This window comes from Cetorhinus maximus, chromosome 1 (genome assembly GCF_964194155.1).
Source record: "Cetorhinus maximus chromosome 1, sCetMax3.hap1.1, whole genome shotgun sequence".
In the NCBI taxonomy this organism is placed as follows: Eukaryota; Metazoa; Chordata; class Chondrichthyes; order Lamniformes; family Cetorhinidae; genus Cetorhinus; species Cetorhinus maximus.
The window spans coordinates 14487780-14510696 of record NC_135879.1 but is presented as its reverse complement, the minus strand read 5'-3'; the positions used below and the strand labels follow the sequence as shown (position 1 = coordinate 14510696).

The window sequence follows — 22917 nt, the reverse complement described above, 5'->3', positions numbered from 1 at the left end:
TGTCATCTTTAAATACCTCACAATTCTTTCAATTGCCTCTGGTTGCCACTCCTAATTCTCTTGCTCACCATCCCACCTATTCTCTTGTATGTAATGCACTTTGGGAGGCTTTATGGCATTAAAGATCCTATTCAAATACAGGCCCCTGTTGTCCAGAAATAAGCTAAAGGGTTTGAGAGTTTGGGCAAACCTCCTTCGCTGCCCAATTATTTTTGGTAAGGGGTTTATTCCCTTTTGTTCCCCTCCTCTTCCCCATGTTTCAAAACCTGAAATTGCCCCTGACATCTCCCACCTCTTTCAATGTCGCTGCACGTTTGTCACTTGGGAATGTAAACAGCAAGACCAAAATGACAATTTGTTCAATAACTATTTCAGACAGTTACCTTTATTTTGGAATAAAAGAAAATGAATTTAAAATAAATTCGATGCAACCTCAATCCGCCAAATATTATATATTGCAAATGTGATACCTTAGTACATATTACACTTGGCTGATTAATTCAAATATCACAATGTAGAATATATAACTGTATCCATTTAAAGGATTAGCATACAAACATACAACAATGATGAACAGGAAAAGTGAATCCAATCTGGGTCACATAATTGCCTTGTGCATTACAATATATACATACACCTGACTCAGAAGCCATTTAATCTCTGGCGAGAGGTTAAAAAAACAAATTAAAACCATAATAGCAAATTTTTTCTGATTTAGAAGGTTAATCCAATGTGGCTCCCAGTGAATTGCTCTTCCCTTATGATATAGGGCACCTTTATTTAAAAAGCTTTGCCTTGAACCTAACAGTGTACCAATTCCAATATTGTTGCTGAATCTGTCATTGAATCTAATGGTGTTATTAATCTATGTTACTGAAACTGCTACACCATCTAGGTGTTATTAACCTGTTACATAATCTGTAGCTGAATCTCCTGGTATTACTGAATTTCCCAGTGTTACAGAATCTCACAATATTACTGAATCTTAGTGTTACTGAAACTCAATATTACTGAATGTGTGTTACTGAATCTCACAGTATTGATGAAATTACTGAACCTCGCAGTTTTACTGAATCTGGCAATATTACAGAATCTCACAACATTACTGAATCTCAGTATTACTTGGGAATTTCCCAATGTTACTGAACCTGTGTTAATGAATCTGACAATGTTACTGACTCTCAGTATTACTGAATCTCAATATTGTTGAATCTCCCAATATCACTGAATCTTTCGGTATTACTGAATCTCGCAATATCACTTGAATCTCAGTATTATTGAATCTCCCAATGTTACTGAACCTCAAAATATTACTGCATCTTGCAAATGTTACTGAATCTCGGTGTTAGTGAACCTCACAATGTTATTGACTCGCAGTATGACTGAATCTCACAATGTTACTGATCTCTCGCAATGTTGCTGAATCTCTGTGTTTCTCAATCTCCCCCCCCCACCAATGTACACGAATCTCCCTCATTGTTGCCCATTCCAGGGCTGTCAATATTCCGGAGGCAGTGCTTTTACTGAAAGTGAAGGTGTGGCGGAGGCCGGCTCCCGCTGCTGGTCCGCCCATCACCTTGGAACGGCGGAGCTGGTAGACGCAGGCAGTGGGCAGCAGCCTTCAGTGAGGAAAGGGGTGGCTGCAAGAGGTAGAGGGGTAGTGTGCGGGGAAAGGTGTGCAGGGAAGGAGGTGGGTGGGGAGGTGCAAGCGGAGCTTTCCGGGGGAGGGGCGGAGACTGTAGACTCCCTCCTGTCTGCCTGGAGGTGGGGAGTGGGGCCAGCCATGTGGACGGGAACTGGGCTCCACTCAGCTGCACGGTCCCAGGCGCTGAGAGTGGAACTCACCCACACACAAACAAAGCCAGCCCTACACTGAGGGAGGGGGTGAAGAGTCAAAGAAAGACGTTGCACAGAGAAATACTGGATCCAGAGGGAGAAAGATGCACGCAGGAGCGTGCAAACTACCACAGGGATAGACAAGATGTATATAGGGAGAGACACACATACAGTCTGGGTGTAGAGAGGAGGGACTGAGAGTGTGTGTGCAAATAGGGGGACTGAAGAGACACTTTCAGAGAAGGTGCTGCCTAGGAGAGAGAGAGAGATTGTATAAATAGGGACGCTGTGTAGAGGGAGACTCTTAGACTGGGTGTCTGGGAGAGAGAGAGAGACACTCAGTGTACAGTTAGGGACACTGCACACAGACTGCGTGCAGAGGGGAAGGAAAGAGAGAGAGAGAAACTCATTGCACAGAGGCACAGCGTGCAGGGAAAAGGGGGGGTACTGTATGCATAGAGAGACACTGCAGAGACAGAGCCATACCCTGCACGGGAAGGGGGAGAGAAAGTGGGAGCGAACCCAGTGCCGCCCCCAGCACTGACTTGCTCAGCTCAGAAGTCAAGAGGGACGAAGACGATGACAGGGTAAGAGACACTTGCTTTGGGTGTACTGCGGGATGGATTGATTTCTTTTAATGCCCCCCCCCACTCCAGTAATCTGATGGGGCCGCTTTGCTTTGGCTGCCAAGTGTCGCTGAAGAAACCCCTCTCCGCTCTTTTGTTTCTGCTGCCACTGCTTTCGAGCAATTGCAGTTCCGCACGCTGCCCTTGAACCAAAGCGAAGGGAACACGAGCAGAGATCTGCGTGAGGGAGGAAGGAGTGCGTGTCAGCCAAGCCTGATTTTTGAGCCCCTCTCAGTTCAAAGGGTGTTTCAATCCATCTGTCACATACTAATCTGTGTGCGGATCCCTGTGTGTCCACCAGCTCATTTTCAATGGAGCGTTACACACCGCTCGCTGTAGCTGCTTTTTAATATTGGTGCTTATTGAGTTTAATGGCAGAATTGAGATGAAATGGACTGGGGACTACAATGCTGCCACCGGAATAAAAGACATCCGATTTGGTAGGTAAATGTGGGAACCCCGGTCGCCTGGGATCTGAACTACACAAGTGCCATGTGAGTGTAACTACCAGTGATCCTATGAAGTTCCCAGTTCAATTCCTGCTCTCGGGTGTATTGCACGGTAAGGGGTTGGGGGTGGCTGAGTGTAGAGGTTTGGGGGATGGGTGCTGATTTGTTTAGCCTCTGTGCTTCTGGCCCAAAGTGGGGAAACAAAATAATTTAAGCTGTTGTTCTCCAGCACGCTCCAAATGGCCTCAGACAGTTACGCCCCACACAGTCAAATAGTCTACTGACAGTTGGCTCAGCACTGTGTCAGCCATGGATCTGTTGGTAGCGCTCTCGCCTTTGAATCACAAGCTTCCCAGTTTAAGTCCCACTCCAGGGCCTGAGCGCACAAATCAAGGCTAATGTTCTAGTGCAACACTGAGGGGAGCCTTGAGCCATCGTCTTTCGGGTGTGAGACATTAGACTGAGGCCCCATCTATCCCGCTCAGGTGGATGTAAACAGTCTCATGGCATCTTTTTTTTGAAGAAGAAGAAGAGCAGGAGAGTTATTCCCAATGTCCTGGCCAACCCCTCAATCAGTATCACAAAAAACAGGTTATCTGATTACTATCACATTGCTGCTTGTGGGAGCTTGCTGTGCGCACATACTAGCTGTTGTGTTTCCTACATTACAATAGTGGCTACACTTCAAAAAGTGTTTAATTGGCTGTAAAGTGCTTTGAGATGTCTGATGGTCATGGAAAATTCGATATAAATGCAATTCTTTCTTTTTCAACATGAAGAATGGAAGACTTGATGAGATTCTAGGGCGCTATCCATTGATAAGAGGTCAATGCATTCAGACTGAGACTTAGATGACTTCCCACATCTAGAGACAGATGAGGCAGACAAAACACATGCTTATGTCTGCTTTCTGTAACTTGTTTTTTCCAGGAACAGGCCGCTCCCATTAAAGTATAATAATTCTCATAATATTATTGTGATTTATTGTAAAAGTTGGTTAGTGGGGTTTGTTTGGTTGGGTGTGTGTGATTTAATTGAGTTGGAGACGGCTAGCTTTGACTCAGCAAAAAAAGCTAGGTTTGAAATGCTAAATACGTAAACATGACTGAAGTCTTAGAATGTGAGGTGAGGAGAATTTGCATTTTTAGATAAATCAGGGCAGTTTGAATTTCAAAGAGATGGTAGGATGTTTACACCTAACCAGAGAAGCTAGGCCAAGCAGTGTGTTTATTTTTCCCAAAGCGTACTGACAATATTAGCACCATGAAAAGATTTATATTATGAGAAAGGTAAAGTTCCAAAGGCATATGGGAACAATGGGATTTACATTAAAAGGGAGAAACATGTATAAAGGGGAATGAGGCTATGTGTCAGGGAAGGCGTTGTAAGATCTACCAGAAGTGTGAGAAGCCTCCAGTATTTGTACATTAAGCCTGCTGTCTACAGAAACCGAAGTTGGGAAAAGCCACTTTGAATTCTACTGTCCAGGGTATTGTGTTGACGTGCCTGGATCTGTTTAAATCTAGTTTTTTTTACTGTTGCCTTAATGGTAGCCAGATTAATTAGGGGTTTTCGGAGTTATTATAGTAGTAATTTGTAGACCTATGTATGTGCTTGAAATCTTTTCTCTTGTTAATAAATGCTTAATTTAGTTCTCTAAAAAAAATCCCTGAAGTCTTGGTGGACTTATTGCTTCTGAATTCAGGGCACGCATCTCAAAATAAATACAAATTGCAAAACCATTGTGATTGCATGATCAAGTTTCCCTTGTGGATTTGATCTGCCTGGCGCACATCATCTGCCACATTATAACAGTTGCCAGCCTGAAGCCGCAGGCTATAGCTTGAGGGGCACCACTCTGCATTCCGCATTAAGCATGGCTGACCAGGAGTTACTCTCACTCTTACCATCTGCTATAGGCATGTTGGGAGGATTTACACCTTAACAATCAACCTGCTTGGGGCCATGTTATGAATGCACTTTCTGCGGCTATCAAGTGCTGGAGTGAGTCTCAAACTCAGAGCTTCTGGGTCTGAGGTAGGGACGTTACCCACTTTGCCACAAGACTCCCATGGGGAGAAGATACAAAATTGGGCCGGGGGAATCTGTAGCTTCTATGTTATGAACTATGCATCTCAGATGCACTGCTTAGCAATAAACTGTAATCTCTATACTGCACACCAGTATGTGTTGTTCTTTAACAATCCATAGTCTATATTTTGTACATTGCTCGCCTGAGACTTAAAATGATCTTCAGACAACCTCTCTGTGTCCCCAGTGCTCATATATGAAGGAAGAAATGATGGTTTACAGTTCCGTGCAGATTAAAGCAGAGCTTTAATTTAAAAACAAAAAACTACTGCGGATGCTGGAAATCCAAGAGCTTTAATTTGTCTGGTTGACACTGTTGCACACCCTGTGGACACTTGGAGGAGATCCAATAAAGGACACTATTAGTCCTGAGAAAAATGGTAGAAAAAGAAAATTCAAAAGGCTAACAGAGTGTCGGTGTAACAGTTCCACCAGAATGAAACCAGAGCTAAAAGGTTTAAATTGTGAGGACAGGTTGCACGGACTAGGCTTGCATCTCATTAAGCATAGAAGATTAAGTGGTGTTCCAATTGAGGTATTTCAGATGATTAAATAACTTGAGCGAAAGAAACTACTTTAACTGGGGGGAGTCTAGAACAAGGTTTAAAATTAGAGCTGGGCCATTCAGGGGTGATGTCAGCAAGCACTCCTTCAACAGAAAGACAGAGGTGTCAGCTGTGGCTCAGTCCATAGCACCCTCGCCTTTGAATCAGAGGGTTGTGGGTTCATGTCCCACTCCTGGAAAAACCAAGAACTGTGATTGTACTCGAAAGAAGTTGCAATCTGTGACTGTTGGTAACTCGAAAGAGTTTCAACAGAAAGACAAGTAGAAATCTGGAACTTCTCTCTCCCCTCAAAATAAAAAGTTGAGGCTAATTGAGGTTAACCGAAACTGTCAAAACTGAGATTGACCGATTTTATGTCAATCAAGGGTACTGGGGGATATGACATCAAGGCAGTAAATCGCAGTTGAGATTTAATTGAATAGTCTATTCCAGTTTCGATGTTCCTGAATTGAATAGTTTTTCATTAAGCAAGTCCAATGCACAGATTGTTACAACGTGTAACTCTATCTGGTGAGAGATGCTCAACATTTTCTCCATGGCACGTGCTCCAGAACTTCAGCCAGGTGGTCGTTCTTCATGTTGAACCAGCACTTGGAAGACAGCAAATCTGAGCGCACTGCCTTACCACGAGGGGGAACTGGCTGAAGCCACTTGAAACAAGTCAAATGAAGTGGTTTGTTCGTTAATTGATAAATGGCCACCTTTGATCAAACTGCTTCTTTAAATCACAGAAAGTTTTGCGAATTGAATCAATGAGGCCACCTATTACTTACACCACAAACACGCTTGGACGTTAAATCAGAGAGGCAAATGATTCATTCTCTGTCACAGATTCAGGCTTGTTTTTTCCAGTAAAAGTTTATTATCTCTCCCCTGAGCTCTGAATACTCTAGTGAATAATAGTCTTTGGTCTATTGGCTTTGGATGAACTGCTGTATGATGATCTGCATCAATATACCATGTACCAAACAACTTGCTGATGATTTCCAAATAGCAGATGGTGTCTTGAGGTATTCTTGAGCCCTTTGTCATTTAGCGTGAAGATCAGAAGATGGACAATGCTTTTGATCATGGTTTGTAGGTGTTATTGGCTTAAATAGTTCAAACCTTTTATAAACAGTCCTTTGTAATGCAAATGTTGTGAGTGTGTGTGTGTGTGTGTGTGTTGCTTTTGAAAATTATATTTAATACATCTGTTTTAAAATCCTATAACTTCCCAGAATTGGACAATTATTTGCTTATTCTGCCTTTAATTACAATCCATTGATGGAAAATATAAAAGGTGGTCAAAGAAATTTGCAGTCAGCAGATTAATTGAAATCACTTAGGCACAAGGCAATGCTGAGTAATCTTGAATTATTGCCAAGTATAATTGTTTTTATTTCCGACCACTCTAGTTTCCAGTCTTCCTCAACTGAAGGCACTTACAGACGCTGGTTCATGGATACTGGATCCCCTGAGGAACTCAACTAAATGGCCATTCTAGACCATGCGTATTCACAGGCTATTTGACCACAGGGCAACACAGCTGACAGCTGGACTTGCTGGGTGGTGATCGGGAGCAGAAACCGGGGATGACGCAAACCTCAGCTCGAAGGCTTGTGGGTAGTTGTAGCTCAACTGCTGCTACCTTGGCTGTTAGCTGTTTGAACCTGGGAGTCTTCCAGGTGTGTGTAGATCCTTAGCGTGCCAGGCAGCGCATTAAACGAGCTACTCCAGCAGGAACAACCTGCCGTACTGGCGAGGAGAAGAGAGTATCATTTTATTCAAGTTGGCATCACTTGGGCATTATACTGTGGCACCTTCACTACCTCCATTGCACTGCATATGGTGTCCTTGCGTAACTCATGAATAAATCTTCATCAAAGCATAACTTTATCGTTATGCAGATACTCCTTTAGAAACAATAGCCTTTTAGAAATGGATTCCTAACTCAATCCTATGGTTACCCTTACTCCTGAAAACAGCAACCTTTTCCAAAATAGTTGATTGATTTTTTTTTAAAAATGTGAAATATATATAAACACTGCAATGATCTGCACCATGCACAAACCCAAAACATGTGTTGAGATGTATTAAATGTTTCCATGTCTGCTCTCATTAAAGGAAAAATCTGCAGGCTAATGAGGAAAGAACAAAGGAGTGGGACTAATTGGATAGCTCTTTGAAAGAGCTGAGACAGGCATGATGGGCTGAATGGCCTCCTTCTGTGCTTTATGATTTGTTGATTCATAATATCTTCTGCAAATGCAACCCCTTCTAGATTAGTTTTGATTAAAATCACACAGCAGCATTCCCCATTTAACAAAATGGATTGCATTATTCTAGTTAAACCAGTTCACTGACTTTACATCAGGCTAATGGTTAATCCCAGTAAAATTTGAAGAAGTTAGTTTTCATCATGGAGCACAGTTGAAATTTACTTGTAATGCAATGAGGTAGCAATGCTTTAGAGAACATGTTGTCCTTTGGCAGTCATGGAGAAGAATATCAATGTTTGGTTTGTGTAAAGTACAAATTGAAGGGCGATATGATCTCTGCTGTGAGATTCTGTCAATCTGACAACATACCCACTTGCATGTATCATACTACAGACATGCAAATTGTACCCTGCCTGATTATTTTTTTCACTGCAGATTTTGCTAGTGATCATGGCTTAGGGGCTCTGTTATGCAGCTGTTTTTTGGGACAAAGAAAGAACTTGCATTTATGTAGTGCCTTTTGTGGCCTCATGATGCCCTGAAGCACCTAATAGCCAATGAAGTGCTTTTGAAGTGTAGTCATTGTTGTATTGTAGGAAATGCAGCAGCCAGTTTGCATACAGCAAGCTCCAACAAACAGTAATTCAATAATGGCTAGATGATGTTTCTCAGTGATGTTGGTTGAGGCATTAATATTGGGATAAGTCCCTTGCTCCTTTTGAGTTGTGCTTTGTGAACCATTACATCCACCTGATTGCACAGGCTTGCAATCAGGTTGAAGGTCACATCTGAATGACGACACCTCCGACCGTGCAGCACTCCCTCAGTACTGTACTGGAGTGTCAGCCTAGATTATGTGCTCCTCCAAGTCTTCAGAGTGGTACTTGAAGTCATAACCCTCTGACTCTAGGAGGTGAGACTGCTACCACCACTGAGTCAAAGCTGAAGCAGTTTTTGAAGGATTTTAGGTTTCTTTTATTGCAAGCTGTCAGCATCAATTGCATTTAATAAATAGCTGCTAATATAGTTGGGCAGGAATGTATCCATCTTTTGGTAAATGCTGCAAATCTAAACTCTAAATTGGAAATGTCCCAGCAAGCTGAGAGAACAGCTAACCTCCGATTTCAGATGTGACACATCATCCATATAATAGTGTTGCCAACGGCCAGCGGTGTCTGTTTTAGAAATTAGTCACCTTGTGCCAAAAGTAACCTCTGGCATTGTCATGCTCACTCGACTCTCTCTTGTGTTGCTCAAGCTGCAAAACCACAGATTCACCTGTCTGGACTCTTGCTGTCAGGCCTTGGGTACACATTTGTACTCTCCTATGTGACAGATATAGTGCTTGCAAATAAATGACTTGCTGGGCAAATACAAAGGTGCATTTAATGTGCAGTGCATCATTTACACAGGCTGTATCCATTGCAGCAGGTTCTAGTGAAACAACAGCAGTGGAAAACTGTTACTGCCAGGGGACCGCAAGGGGATTAGAATTGTAGTGAAATTACTGAATTCTTGTTTCTGCAAAAACTTAAGATGTGCTGTTGCAACACGTCCACCAGTGAGTTAAGTGGAGGCTAATGATGCCACGTTTGTCCCAGCAGAGTTAGCCTTTAATCTGGGGAAACTATTCCAATTAGTGGTGTTTGTGTTTTATTTAAATTATGCAAATAGTGTCTGTAAACCCTGCCAGTATTCCCTAAAGCAGATGATGACTTTGTAAAGCAAGTTTCCTTTGTTGACAGTCTGATCTTGAGCTCCCTAAGACGTGCCCGTAGAAAGTGCCAAGTGTTAGCTGAGCAATTTCTTTAAATGATGGAGTCAAGGGACTGTGCCATTAACAGGGGAGAATGCTTTCAAACCATTGCCATAAGTTCACTCTGCTACTCCTATAGTTCAAAGTCTATAACTGCTGCTTACCAAAGCTTCGTAATTCTGGATGTAAACTTAGGTTTAAAGGACTTCCCGCATAGACCTGGTGTATGGCCACGTTTGAGCTCACGCATATCATGTGAGTTTACAGAGTCATTTAGAAAACCCCTGTACCTTTTACTGTGAGCCTGTAGGGCCAAGTTGAAGATTCCTTGTGATGAAATGTGGAGAGTACTCGGCTAACTTCACAAATGTCAGGGTGGAAGATGGGGGCGGAGGGGTGGGTGTAATTTTCCCTGTTAGTTTTACAATCATACCTTTTAGTCAGGAGGAATTTCATCCTCCTGGTACTGATTTAGAAACATAGTCAGAATAACATTGACAGACTTTTGTCAAAATAATAAAGTCATTTTTTTTGTTCATTTCACCTATGCTGCGATGAAGGAAGCTGATGACGATAGTTTGGCAGTGGTAATGGAATCTTACGTGAATGATCCTTTGACTGATTGACTTGCCCCAATGTGTGCTGACACTATACATTTACACTTCCAGCCTTTGAAGGCGCAGATTCTTGCTGTGCTCTAGTTTATTGAGTGACTGTTGCTCTCTGCAACCTCATGCAGGGTCTCAATCTTCATGTGTTTCCCCAAATAGTGAAGAGTGCCACCAGTCAACTCAACCATGGTGAGGGTTTTGAAAGTCATGATTCACTCTGCCTTCACCACACTTTCAGGCAGTGCATTCTAGGTCCAAATCACTCGCTGCCAGAAAAATGTTTTTGTCATGTCGCTATTGGCTCTTTTACCAATTACCTTAAATTGGCATCCCTCTGGTTCTGAATGTTTCTGCCAATGGGACCAGTATCCACTCCCAATCTACTCTGTCCAAAACCCATCATGATTTTGAATACCTCTATCAAATCTCCTCTCAATCTTCTCTTCTCTAAGGAGAGCAGAATGAGGGTGATGGTTATAAATTTTGAATCAACCTCGGCACCAAGTCAAGGGATATAAAAGGAAATACATTGAGAACTGTCCTTTTTGAGTAGGTCTAAGTCAAACAGATTGAAATCTTCACTAACAGGCAGATAAATTGAGCTGATTCCTGCACATTATAAAGGAGATGAAAGAAGGCAGATGTGTATATGTGGGCTGCTTGCTTAGGACAGTTTAGTGTTTCGATTGAGTCCTTTAGTTTTTCTTCTTGAATACATTTTCCTCTTGGTAATATTTTCATTATAAATCAAATTGTAGTCTTGTTACTCCTTTGTTTCGTAATAAGGAATTTGCTAGTTTGAAAGTAGAAAATGAATGAACGTGATGTTTTATCATTTATTGAAGACTGGCGAGAGATCAAATGGGGTCCCAGGAGTAATTCCAATAGTTTAAAAAATAGTTTACAGATTGGGGCTTTCTCATCATTCCAGGTTCTAATTAGGTAGAAGGAATACATTGGAAGAAACTGGAGTGAAGATTGAAGTGGATGGTGTCACACTGGAACAGTTTGGTAGGTTTGTCTATTTAGGGCAAATGATAACAGAAGATGGCAGATGTGATGTTGAAGTCAGAAAAAGAATAGAGATAGCCAGAAGTAATTTTGTGAAGATGAAGGATGTGTTAACAGCAAGAAAACTTGAGCTTGTAACAAGGAAAAAACTCATAAGACGCTACATTCTATCCACTTTCCTGTCTGCCTCCAAAACCCGGACAGTAAATAAAGATCTGTGGAAGAAAATACAGGCTTTTGAAATGTAAATTTCTTACATTTTGAAATGTAAGACGTACACTTAAAATTTCATACACAGACTAAAGACAAATGAAGAGGAAAGTCCAAGAGCAAAAAGAACTCTAAAAAGTGACATCCAGAAAATAAATGTCAGTTCTTTGACCATTTGATCAGAGCTGAAAAGCGACTGAGATCATCTCCTAGGGAGCAAAGTGGAGGGCAGCAGAAAGAGGTGTCAGCCTAGGCATATGGTTGGATTACAGATGTTGTAGAGTGTTTGCAGACGAGCTACAGTGGATATGTGAGGATGGCGTAAGACAGATGAGCATGACTTACCATGGCAACGAATCACCTGGGAGGAATAGCTGCAAGCGGCAGCAACAGCATCTTCCAGGTGTGTTACTGAATGTCTATAAATGCAAATACTATTTGCATCCCTGAGGTGAATTACTACCTTGCAATCAATCGGATACTTATTCCCTTTTACAGCATTGATTTTTAAAATGGCAAATTAAAAAAAAAAGCTAAAGGTTGGTGTTCTTAATTTCCTCTACCTTCTTGAATTTAGATGATTGTGACTGGTTCTTTCCTTTCCACCTTAATCATGACCCCTGCTACACTGACTGGTGCATTACGGATTGTCACAATTGACACTCAGGGAGGGAGGAAGTTGATTACCAACTGGTGTTGAAGCAATGATACTGTTGGGGGAAAAAACATGAGGCAGAATTTCCTGCCTCATGGGTGAGCACGCGCCCGACCAGATCAGGCGTAAAATCGCGTGAGAAGATGTCGGGCGAGTGTCCTGACGTCATCCTGGATGCACGTAATCTTCAGGTCAGCAGGCGTTGGAGCCGCGCCCACCGTCAATTAAAAGGCCGCTTAATCCAAGAACGGGATAAAAAGGGTCAGCAGCATTGCCATTGCAAGTAGTGAGGAGTTTAGGAGATAGTTTGCTGCTAGCTGCTTATTTGAACTTGACAGCTTAACCTCAGTTCTGAGCTTCATTCTGAGCATTTCTAGACTTCATTTCAGGGCTCATTGGTGTCTCCAAGGCCTCCGGAGGATTTTGACAGTGTGGACCCTTCCAGGTATCTGACAGCCTTCAGTGACCCTGGAAATGAGGATTGTGCTCTCTGCTGGAGGCACCTTCTCCTCTGAGGAGGAAGAGAGGGGCAGAAGGGAGAGGAGGCCAGATGTCCCAATGCAGATTCCAGGGGAGCGACCTGTGGGAGGAGAGGTGCAGGTACAAGGGGCGCAGGGCCAGCAGGTAGACCAAGGTGGAAGGGGCTGCAGAAGACGCCACTATCCTGTTGCCAGGGTTTACAGGCGGCGATGCAGCTACCTCAGTATGTCCGAGGTGCAATGACGAAGGAGGCTCCGGCTCTCTAGGGAGACTCTGACCTCCATTTCCCAGATGATTGGGCCTGATTTGCACTCCAACTGTGTGAGTGGACACCCCAGGCCAGTGGCTCTGAAAGTCACAATATCTCTCAACTTCTATGTCTCTGGTTCTTTCCAGGGGTCAGTGGGGGATCTGTGTGGAGTGTCCCGATCAGCTGTGCACAGTTGCATCAAGCTGGTGACAGAAGCTCTGTTCAGGTGGGTAATGACATTTATTTATTTCCATACGGACAAGGCCAGCAAAGCTGAGCGAGCCAGAGGGTTTTCAGCAATTGCTGGGTTCCCTCGCATCCAGGGTGCCATCGACCACACACGTGTGGCAGTCAAAGCACCAGCGGGTCAGCCGGGTGCCTATGTCAACAGGAAGGGATTCCACTCGATGAATGTCCCGATAGTGTGTGACCATGAGACGCAAGCCTGTGCAAGGTACCCTGGCAGCTCCCATGACGCTTATGTCCTGAGACATTGCCAAATGCTGAAGCTATTCAGTGCTCCAGCCCAGCTGGATGGATGGCTGCTGGGTGACCAGGGCTATCTGTTGAAAAGGTGGCTTATGACACCTCTCCATCACCCAAGAGCAGAGGCAGAGCAGCATTATAATAGGAATCATGCCTCCACAAGGGCGGTGATAGATAAGGCTGCGATGAATGGGGAACGCATCTTCTGATGCCTGGACCTTTCAGTGGGAGCACTAAAATACCCAAGAGTGGGTGTCACTGATAGCGGTTGCATGCTGCGCTCTCCACAGTCTGGCACTGGCACTGGCTGGAGGAAGAGGATCTTGAGGCAGCTGCACAGGCCACAGTGGGTGAATCCAGTAGTGAGTCAGAAGAGGAGAACACTGAGGGCGTGGAGGCTGACCTCTGTATCCTTCAGGGAGGCAGGGACACCTTGATCCAAAGCTCCCTCAGCTGGGTTGCCAAAGATCTGCTCCCACCTCATGGCAGGGCTGCCGCCTCTATCCAGGATATTTGAAATGAGCCTTTCATTCGAACCCAAAGTCCACTCAGTTCCTGTGCAATAAAGTTTAGAGCCCACTCATGTCCAGTGTTACATACTGGCGAGCCCTGCACCAAAAATAAAAGGTGAAGCATACTCGGGTCATTACGACAAAAACAAAATTTATGTAATTTTCACACTCAAAACTACTTAACATTACCATCTTGGGTGTTCATTTCCACACCAGTAAACATATAAACAAAACATTACAGAACCGAAGGTCACCTATGACCAGCCCCTCTTGTGCTCATGGTGCCTTAAACTTAAGTTTGCGAATGCTGTGTCTAGGTGTTTCCCCCACCTCGCCGCCAGCAGCATTGCAGACACTCTGCTGTCTTGCTGGCGTTGATGACCTTGGGGGGCCATCCTCTGGCCAGTGGAGCCTGTACTGGCCCCGTGTGGGTGGGAGCGGCCAGTGCCACGGTTGGCATCTCCCCATCAGATGCCTCATCAGATGCCATGGTCACTGGCAGAGGGGTGGAGGAACTGCTGCCGTCATCCAGAGCGCCCTGAGAGGAGCCTGCAGAGGCAACAAGCAACTCGTGCGTCAACGTGAGGTCACTCTGGACCTCCCTGCTCGCCATTGATGGACGGGCACCTAGCTGGGATACTGGGTGCCTCATCCATCTCCCACACTGGCACTGACCACCTGAGGTCATTGCTTGTGTGAGGGCTTGCAGGTCTGAGCATAACCCCAGGAACCCCTGACCCTGTTCCTGGATCTGCCTCTCTATGAGAGTCGCCACTCTCTCAATGGAGGAGGCAGTGTGCTCTGCAATGAGGGTCAACACAGTGCTTATGTTCCGCATGGACTCCTTCACAGTTTAGTGGACGTGCAGAGAGCTCAGTTTAGTGGACGCGCAGAGGAAAAGAGTGGTGGGTTCGGAAGATGAAAATGAAATTTAGTACTTTGTTCAAATTATGCAGCACAGAAGGAGCCATTTGGCCCATCGTGTCTATGCTGGCTCTTTGAAAGAGCTATCCAATTGGTACCCCACCTCTGCTCTTTACCCATAACCCTGCAAATTTCATTCTTCAACATATAAGAACACACTTCGACTGTTCAACTCTGCTGTTCCTGAAGTTGGAGCCTAATCTCACTGGAAGTTACGCAGATTGTAAGCACACTTTGTTCCCTTAAAAGATATACTTCATAAAATTTGCAAAAGTACATTACGTAACAGTTCCAATTTGAAATTGCATAAAGTGCAGCACAGTTCAACCTCTTGCAGTTACGATATATGACACTGAGATGCCTCACTATGCTTATTACAGGTTACATTTCATGTCAAACATTCTCTGGCGCGTACATCCCAAGGGGTTTTCTACAGGTTCCAACTCTTCGATGTACTATGGCGGAACATACAAAAGTAAGAAATAGCAGCAGAAGTAGGCCATTCGGCCCCTTGAACCTGCTCCGCCATTGAATAAGATCATGGCTGATGTGTTTGTGTTTCGAACTCTACATTCCCATTTACCCCCAATAACCTTTGATTCCCTTGCCCAACACGAACCTATCTACCTCTGCCTTATAATATCCAGTCACCCTGTTTCCACTGCCTTCTGAGGCAGAGAGTTCCAAAGCCGCACAACCCTCTGAGAGAACAATTTTCTCTTCATCTCTGCCCTATAAGAGCGACCCCTAATTTTAAATCAGTGCCCCCTAGTTCTGGGCTCACCCTTTCCACGTCAACCTTGTCAAGGCTGTTCAGGATCTTGTGTACTTCAATCAAGTCACCCCTCACTCTTCTAAACTCCAGTGGAAACAAGCCCAGTCTGTCCGACCTTTCCTCATAAGACAACCCGCTCATTCCAGGTATCAATCTAGTAAACCGCCTCCAACGTATTTACATCTTTCCTTAAATAAGGAGACCAAAACTGCACACAGGATTCGAGACGTGGTCTTACCAATGCCCTGTATAACTGAAGCACACCACCCTTCCTTTTATATTCAATTCCTCTCATAATAAAGCATAGCATTCCATTAGCCTTCTTAATTACTCGCTGTACCTGCATGCTAACTTTATGTAACTCATGCATGAGAACACCTAGGTCCTTTTGCACCTCTGAATTCTGCAGTCATTCTCCGTTTAAGTAATATTCTGCTTTTTTATTCTTCCTGCCAAAGTGAACAACTTCACATTTTCCCACATTATACACCATCTGCCAGATTTTTGCCCAGCCACTCAACTTATCTATATCCATCTGCAAACTCCTTGTGTTTTCTTCACAACATACTTCCCTACCTATATCTGTGTCATTTGCAAATTTAGTTACCATGCCTTCGCTCCCATCATCTAAGTCATTGATGTAAATTGTAAAAAGTTGAGGCCCCAGCACAGACCTCTGAGGGACCCCACTAGTCACATCCTGCCACTCAGACAAAGACCCATTTATCCATACTCCCTGTTTTCTGCCAGCCAGCCAATCCTCTAACCAGGCTGATACGTTACCTGCAACACCATGAACTTTTATTTTCCGGAATAACTTTTGATGTGGTGCCTTATCAAATGCCTTCTGGAAATCCCCCTTATCAGACTCCCCGTTCTCCACAGCACATTGTACTCCTAAAGAGCCTAAGACTGTGGCAAGCGCACTGATCCAACCTTAGCGAGCTTACCATTTAAATTGATTAAAAAAAACTTATGTACAGGGCCAAGGTCCATAGGGCAGGACAGTATGAAGGGCGAAAAGAGTAGAAAAGATGATGAGATAAATCGGTAATTAGTGGTGAGGCAACTAGCTTAGTTCTAGCCATTATAGAGTAAACAGAGCTCTAATGTTTCCTGTTGCACTTTTCTACTCATGCTCGCCTTGTGGATAATGCCATCAACATTCTTCGGCACTGCATGCACCACAGTGCACTTTGTTCAAATGCAGGCAATGCAAACTCACTGTATTGTGGGGTTCAACTACAAATATGCTGCAGCAATGCCTTCAGCTTTCCCAAATGTACGAAGTTCTTTGATGTTGCGTTACATGTTTTATAACCAGGCTGATGGTTTTCTCTGAATGCGCTATGCATGCAATTCTGATTAGTCAGGAGTGACTAATTGGACTGCAATTAGCTGTAAGGGTTCAGATGGTCAACCACAAGGCTTGTTTAGAGCTTTAAATTTACCTTCTTGACACCTCTCTAATTTTATAATTTGCTGCTATCACATTCAAATGGAAGCAATGTTAATTGTCAACAGTAGTGTGTAAAATAATGGTGTGCCACGTTGATATGTAGCTATTTGCTCTGAGTAAATTGGGGTGATTATGCTTAACATGGTGAGACTTGTAAGGTTCCTGAATTTGACTGAGCTGAGCTTGGAAGGAGGGACCATGTGCAGGCATGCAACAAGGAGTGGAGTATGCAAAGGAACGTAGAACTATTTCTGAAATTAGCTTAGAATTGCCACAAAAAGTCTATACTGGCAAGTAACTGAAGACTAGTTAATCTCCTGTGGTATTGCGCATTGGGAATTGAGACCAAGTATTGTTTTTAAGGCAAAGCTAGGTAAGAGGTCTGAGGGGTAAGTAAATTCGGGTGCACAGCCAGAATTCAGCTTCCGTTTTAATGTCATATATTCTGTTCTTATTTATTTTTCTATTATAAATTCCTATATCCACACTTGTAATGAATCTGCCTATGTAAACTTTTCATACTGTAATTATACTCTCCTGCCAGTGGTGGCATTGCAGCCCCACCATTAGGGAAAGAATGTAATCGCAATGTGGCAAGTTTATGTCGTCAGTTCCCATTATAAACATGGACATAGAAATTTATAAAATGTATAAGCTGGAGAGTGTACATGTAGGCACAGATATGTATCTATATTTGATAAGCTAGATTCAAAGATTGTATAGCATCTCGAACGGTGTGGAGAATGTCCTCAAAAAGATTTGTTTCTCTTGTTGCTGATTGTGTTCATTGCTGTCAGTCACAGTAAGATGAAGAATCGCTTCTTGAGGTGGCTTTCCACACCCTTGGAGGGAGAATCACCCACTATTCCTTTTGGCTTTTGTAGGATTGAGTGTGAGGCAGGTCTTGTGGCGCAGTGGTAGCTTCCCTACCTCTGGGCCAGAAGCTGTGGGTTCAAGTCTAACTTCAGGACTTTATGCATGCACCTTCCATGACCATCATGTGGCCAAACAGGTTGATTATTAGCCTGTAGGTCCTTCCAATATACCTGCTGGCAGGCAGTAAAAGAATGGGAGAGTTTCCTGGTCAGCCCTACTGCAGAAGGCAACAGCAAACCACTGCAGTACTTTTCTAGACATAATCATGGACCAATCCCATGGACACCAATGCCCCGTTAGGGCATGGTACCTGAAGGAGGTGGGTTGAGTGCTGAGCTCACCTGTAGATGGATGGCACCAATAACTCTAATGACTTGTGTGGATTATTGCTGGCGGGGAAGACGCAGCGGACCAGAGGGGAAGTCACAATTTGGAGTTTGAAGCAACTGAATACTTGTAAGCTGTTGCGAGCCCAGTTATATTCGTATACTCTGTCTACAAGAGCCTGTACGATTGTACCTCAGCACTCGTTAGGAGAGGTGGGAAGAAAGCGTGGTTGGGGGGAGGGGGAAGGGCAGTAATACATATCTAACCTTTCATTTGTGAGACTAAGATTCCTTCTTTCACGTTCCTTTTCCTTTTGGAATTCCACAGCCTCTGGGAGAAATATGTGACCAGCTTGAGGTTGAGCTTCTGACCCATTTTTTTCTTCCTTTCTCACTTACCAACAGCAACAGATTTGTGACTACTTGATGTGCGTGGCTTATCAAGGCTCCAAATTTGAAATGGAAAAATTTGCAGGGCTATGAGGAACGAGCAGGGGAAAGGGACGAATTGGATAGTTCCTTCAGAGAGCCAGCACAGGATTTATGGGATGAATGGCCTCCTTCTGTGCTGTACCAATCTATGATTCTATGTGCAATCACACAAGGTTATTCCACAGTAATATTAGTTCCTTAGGCCTTTGCAAATTGCTTCATAGTAGCCTTAAATTTTCCTTCATATACAAGGTTCATACAAACTGGGGCTACCCACTGACTGGATGCTTTTACTCAGGATGAGTGCGGGCTCCCAATGTTAGCTGCACTTGGTTGTATTAACAAGCCTCGGTCCTTTATCCATGTGGTATCACATGGGTGAAATATTCTGCCAACATCAGATAGGAGACCTTGGTTTAGCAATGTAGATGTGCCTCCGGAGACCAGGTTTTTAAAAAGCTGATCTCTCAAAACAGGATCAAGTACTAAGAAGAAGATATATTGGCCTTTAGCCTGGCTTGATTTCTTACACTGCCAATTCTAGGAATGACTTTTCTAGAGGCAACCCAGATATTGAAGTCGTTACTCAACATTAATGGATACCCTGACGAAAGTTTCAAACTAGATCATTTACTATGTAATTCTCTAGCCTATAGCCTAAAAGCATGAGAGGGACTGTGAAGGAGAAAGAGCTTTTATTCTCATTCTTGGGATGTCGGTGTGTGCGTGCATGCGTAACAATGGGTAGGGAAAAACCGTTTCCGCTGACAGGACGGTTAGTAATCAGAGGCACAGATTTAAGATAATTGGTAAATAGACCAGAGAGGTGTTGAGAATAAAATTATTCACTGAGTTATGATCTGGAGTGAAAGGATGGTGGAAGTAAATTCAGTAACAGCTTTCAAAAGGTCGAATACTTCAAACGGCAATATTTTCAGGGCTGTGAGGAAAGAGCTAACAGATGGTCTTATGCAATGTCACAACACTCTCTGTATTCTTTCCGAAACTTTAGCCTTGATAAAAGTTTTCCTGTCTGCATGTAAGGCATTCAAGTGGGCAGAGTAAATAGAGCTAATGGCAGTTCCTTCAAGAGCATGGGGGGGGGATCATCAGATAGCACTGAAGGCAATTTCGGATTCCTATCATATACCAGTTGGTGCTGACTGTACTCCCCAACCATTTGCAAAGGATTTTTAGCCTGTACTGCCCATACCAGACTCATTTGCAACTTACAAGCTGGTTGGTCGGCCAGTATCTTATGCAACAATTCATCAGTTACTGCACGGTTCCTCTCACATAAACCATTGCTGAATGGGCTTTCACCCGCAGTATTCTCAAAAAAAAAGTGCGACCATCTTCAGACCACCTATCAGCAACCCCATCTTAGTACTGATGCCCACGCCCGGTATTCAGGCGATCTCAAAATTCAGCAACCATGGAGTTCTCCATTCTTTGCATCACTGTAGAGCTGCCTGTATTTGATTTGAAAGTAGCTGGAAATGACTGCTGTCCCAAAAATTGCTTTAGGGCAGCAGCCATTTGGTCTAAGAGAGAATCTTTTCCATGAAATTGAGCCCCTGTCAATACCAGAAGTCTCTCTACATGTGAAATCTGTGCACAATCCAGTAACTTAAATGCAAGCACAGATTCCAGGATTTCTAGGTTAAACTTTGTTACTCTTATACAACGTATCAAAGTCCATAATATACCCTTCCATGGACTGATTGTCGTCTTAAATTTATCAAAAGTTGACGTCGTTTCACAGGCTTCCAACAAATCATCTTTCTTGTAAATCTTCTCCATAAATTGTAATAGAAGAGTTAATCCCTCTTTAGTATCTAAGTCACCCACACCTTGCTCCAAAAATACTTTACTTCTAATCTTACTTTTTCCTGGTAATGACAAAGCCAAAACCATACCTTGCTTCCTCCGGGATAATGAGGTAACCCATGTCCTGATTTCCACCTCATTTTTCCATTGCTGATATAGCTCAGACACTGAAAAAAAAAACAATGCATAATCAAAGCTTGAGAATTTGCACTGGACCCCAGCCATTTGGAACCAGACCTTGCCAGGACTAACATATTTTTTTCTCAGAAGACAGAGAAATAAAAACCTACTTATTCAAATTCCAATCACCAGTGCTCAATGTTCATTTTCTGCTACCATGTTAAAGTCATTACTCATACATTGAGGAAAGGACAATTCTGTAACCAGTCTTTCCTAAACACAGGTTTATTCACAAACCATAGAGCATAGACTCCTTCCTTCCCTCCTGCACCAGTGTAAACCAGTTCTTATATACTTAAGAATAATTCCCTAATCTTTTCCCAATTATTAACATGTGCTCTTATTCACAAACCAAAGCATGCTCTTCATTGTAACAGGATCCCAACATTAACACATTGCGCACATTGAGTTGGTGCTTTTGTATTTCCCTCTTGTAGCAATGCCCAACTGACCTCTATGCACAAGTTAAGGCTCCATTTTCAGAGTCGACCTCTGATGGGCCTTTAGGAGAGAGGGAGGCATAAGATAATGAAACCTTGTACAGGAAAACCTATGGTGTTTTCTTGCATAAGAATAGTTACTGCACTTAGACTCATTCATTGTGTGTGAAGTGATTCATGGCATTTCTGAGAGATGTGATGAGGCTTTCTTCCTTCCCTTTTTTATTCTTCATGGAAGTGTTGATGTCTTTCTGGTATTTTGCCCGAGTGGCCTTTGTTTAATTTTTAGCTTGTTCTTGGAACGTGATAACAGCTATAGGACAGTATTTATTGGTCATCTCTGGTTTCTGTGAAGGCATCAAATCAATCACTGGTGTCACGCAGGCCAGATTCCCTTCCCTAAATTATTTGGATTTTTCCACCAGTCCTCATTGCTGTTTATCTAGCACTAGACCACAAATTAGCAGACTTGTTGAGGTTAATTTCATTTCATAACTTGCCATGGTGGGACATGAACTTGCACCCTTTCAGTTGCTAGTTCTGTACCATAACCACTAGGCTACTGCGTGCCTGGGAGCTGACTATGCAATCACAGTGTGCATCCTTTCCTAGCCAAGACTGATCCTGTCCTGCAGGCGCTATCCAACAGGTATCACTGAGTATCAGCTCGGAGTGGGAACCCTTTCTGACTTCCCTTCTCAGGGACGCTAAGCAATTCTAGCATATCTCCTATCACTTGGCTGTGTTCAACTGATACAGGGCAGACTAAGGATTGAATTTGGAAGCTTTTTGGAAGAAGACCATTTGTCCCATCATTTCTGTGCCCGCCCTTTGAAAGAGCTGTCTAATTAGACTCACTCTCTTGCTCTTTCCCCATAGCCCTTCAAATATTTATTATATTTCCTTTTCAAGGTTACAACTGAATCTGCTTCCTTCGCTCTTTCAGATAGTGCTTTTCAGATCATCATAACTTACTGCATAAAACAATTTATCATTATCTGCTTTTATCCTTACCTCTCTGGTTCTTACACCAATTACCTTAAACCTGTGGTCCTTAAGTTGGCAGAATGCCTTGCTAGATTGAACCAGATCTGGAGCTAGGTATTTTTCCCTCTAACCTGCTTGCCATTCTTTCCAGGAATCAGTGCTTAAGTGATGAAACACAGCCTTTACATTTATAACCATCTGTCACACACAACTTCACAAAGGCTCATAGATTTATATCTCTCTCATAAAGGAATAATAAAACTTATTTCCCTGTTTGCAGGGTTAAGAGGAAATTAAACATTCAGAGACTTAACTTAAAAGCTTCTTGATAGCAATAGTGAAATATATTGTTCACCACATGGTAACTTCCAAGAGGGAGGCCACCATTTGTAACACTAATAACCTTACAACAATATAAATACATTGACTTTCAAATTGTGAAGGTTTCTACAACAGCCTCCCAACCATTGCGAGATTGCGAATAGCTACACTTCATGCTATAAGTTAACCATTCACAAAAACAATATCATTGTATAAAGTAACTGTGCGCCACATGTGAGTGACATAAAATCAGATCCAGATGTGGTTGTGGCTCTGTCGGAATGTGGTATTGCTTTAAAGCAGCAGAAGCTTGACGAGGACTTCCTAGAATTGGCCCTTTGAGTACTTGGAGGCCTTTTCTGTTGTTAAGCCCATTTTTCTCTCCTCATTTCCTCAAAGCACTAACTTATATTGGGGTACAAATATAGACCACCCTCTGGCATTTCCTCTGAGTGAACATTCTTTAGGCCCTTACAGTATTGATCTTTGAAAGTGGGAGAAGTGGGTCAGTGCCACGCGCGATCTTGTCCTCGCTTGGCTAATCTCCTCCTTTCCCTAACTTAGGAGCCTCGATGACAACTGTAGCATTCACTATCATCCCAAGAGAAAACAGACAAGGTGTTGTAT

The 22917-nt window shown here is 43.2% G+C and overlaps 1 protein-coding gene across 1 annotated transcript in view; it reads left to right on the top strand.

The window, feature by feature from the left end:
• The first annotated feature begins 1949 nt into the window (after positions 1-1949).
• psd3l (pleckstrin and Sec7 domain containing 3, like) overlaps positions 1950-22917 on the top strand; it is a 300802-nt gene continuing 279834 nt past the window's right edge. The window contains exon 1 of the mRNA XM_078533932.1: positions 1950-2423. The gene's annotated coding sequence lies outside the window, so the exon portion shown is untranslated. The remainder of the gene's footprint in view (positions 2424-22917) is intronic.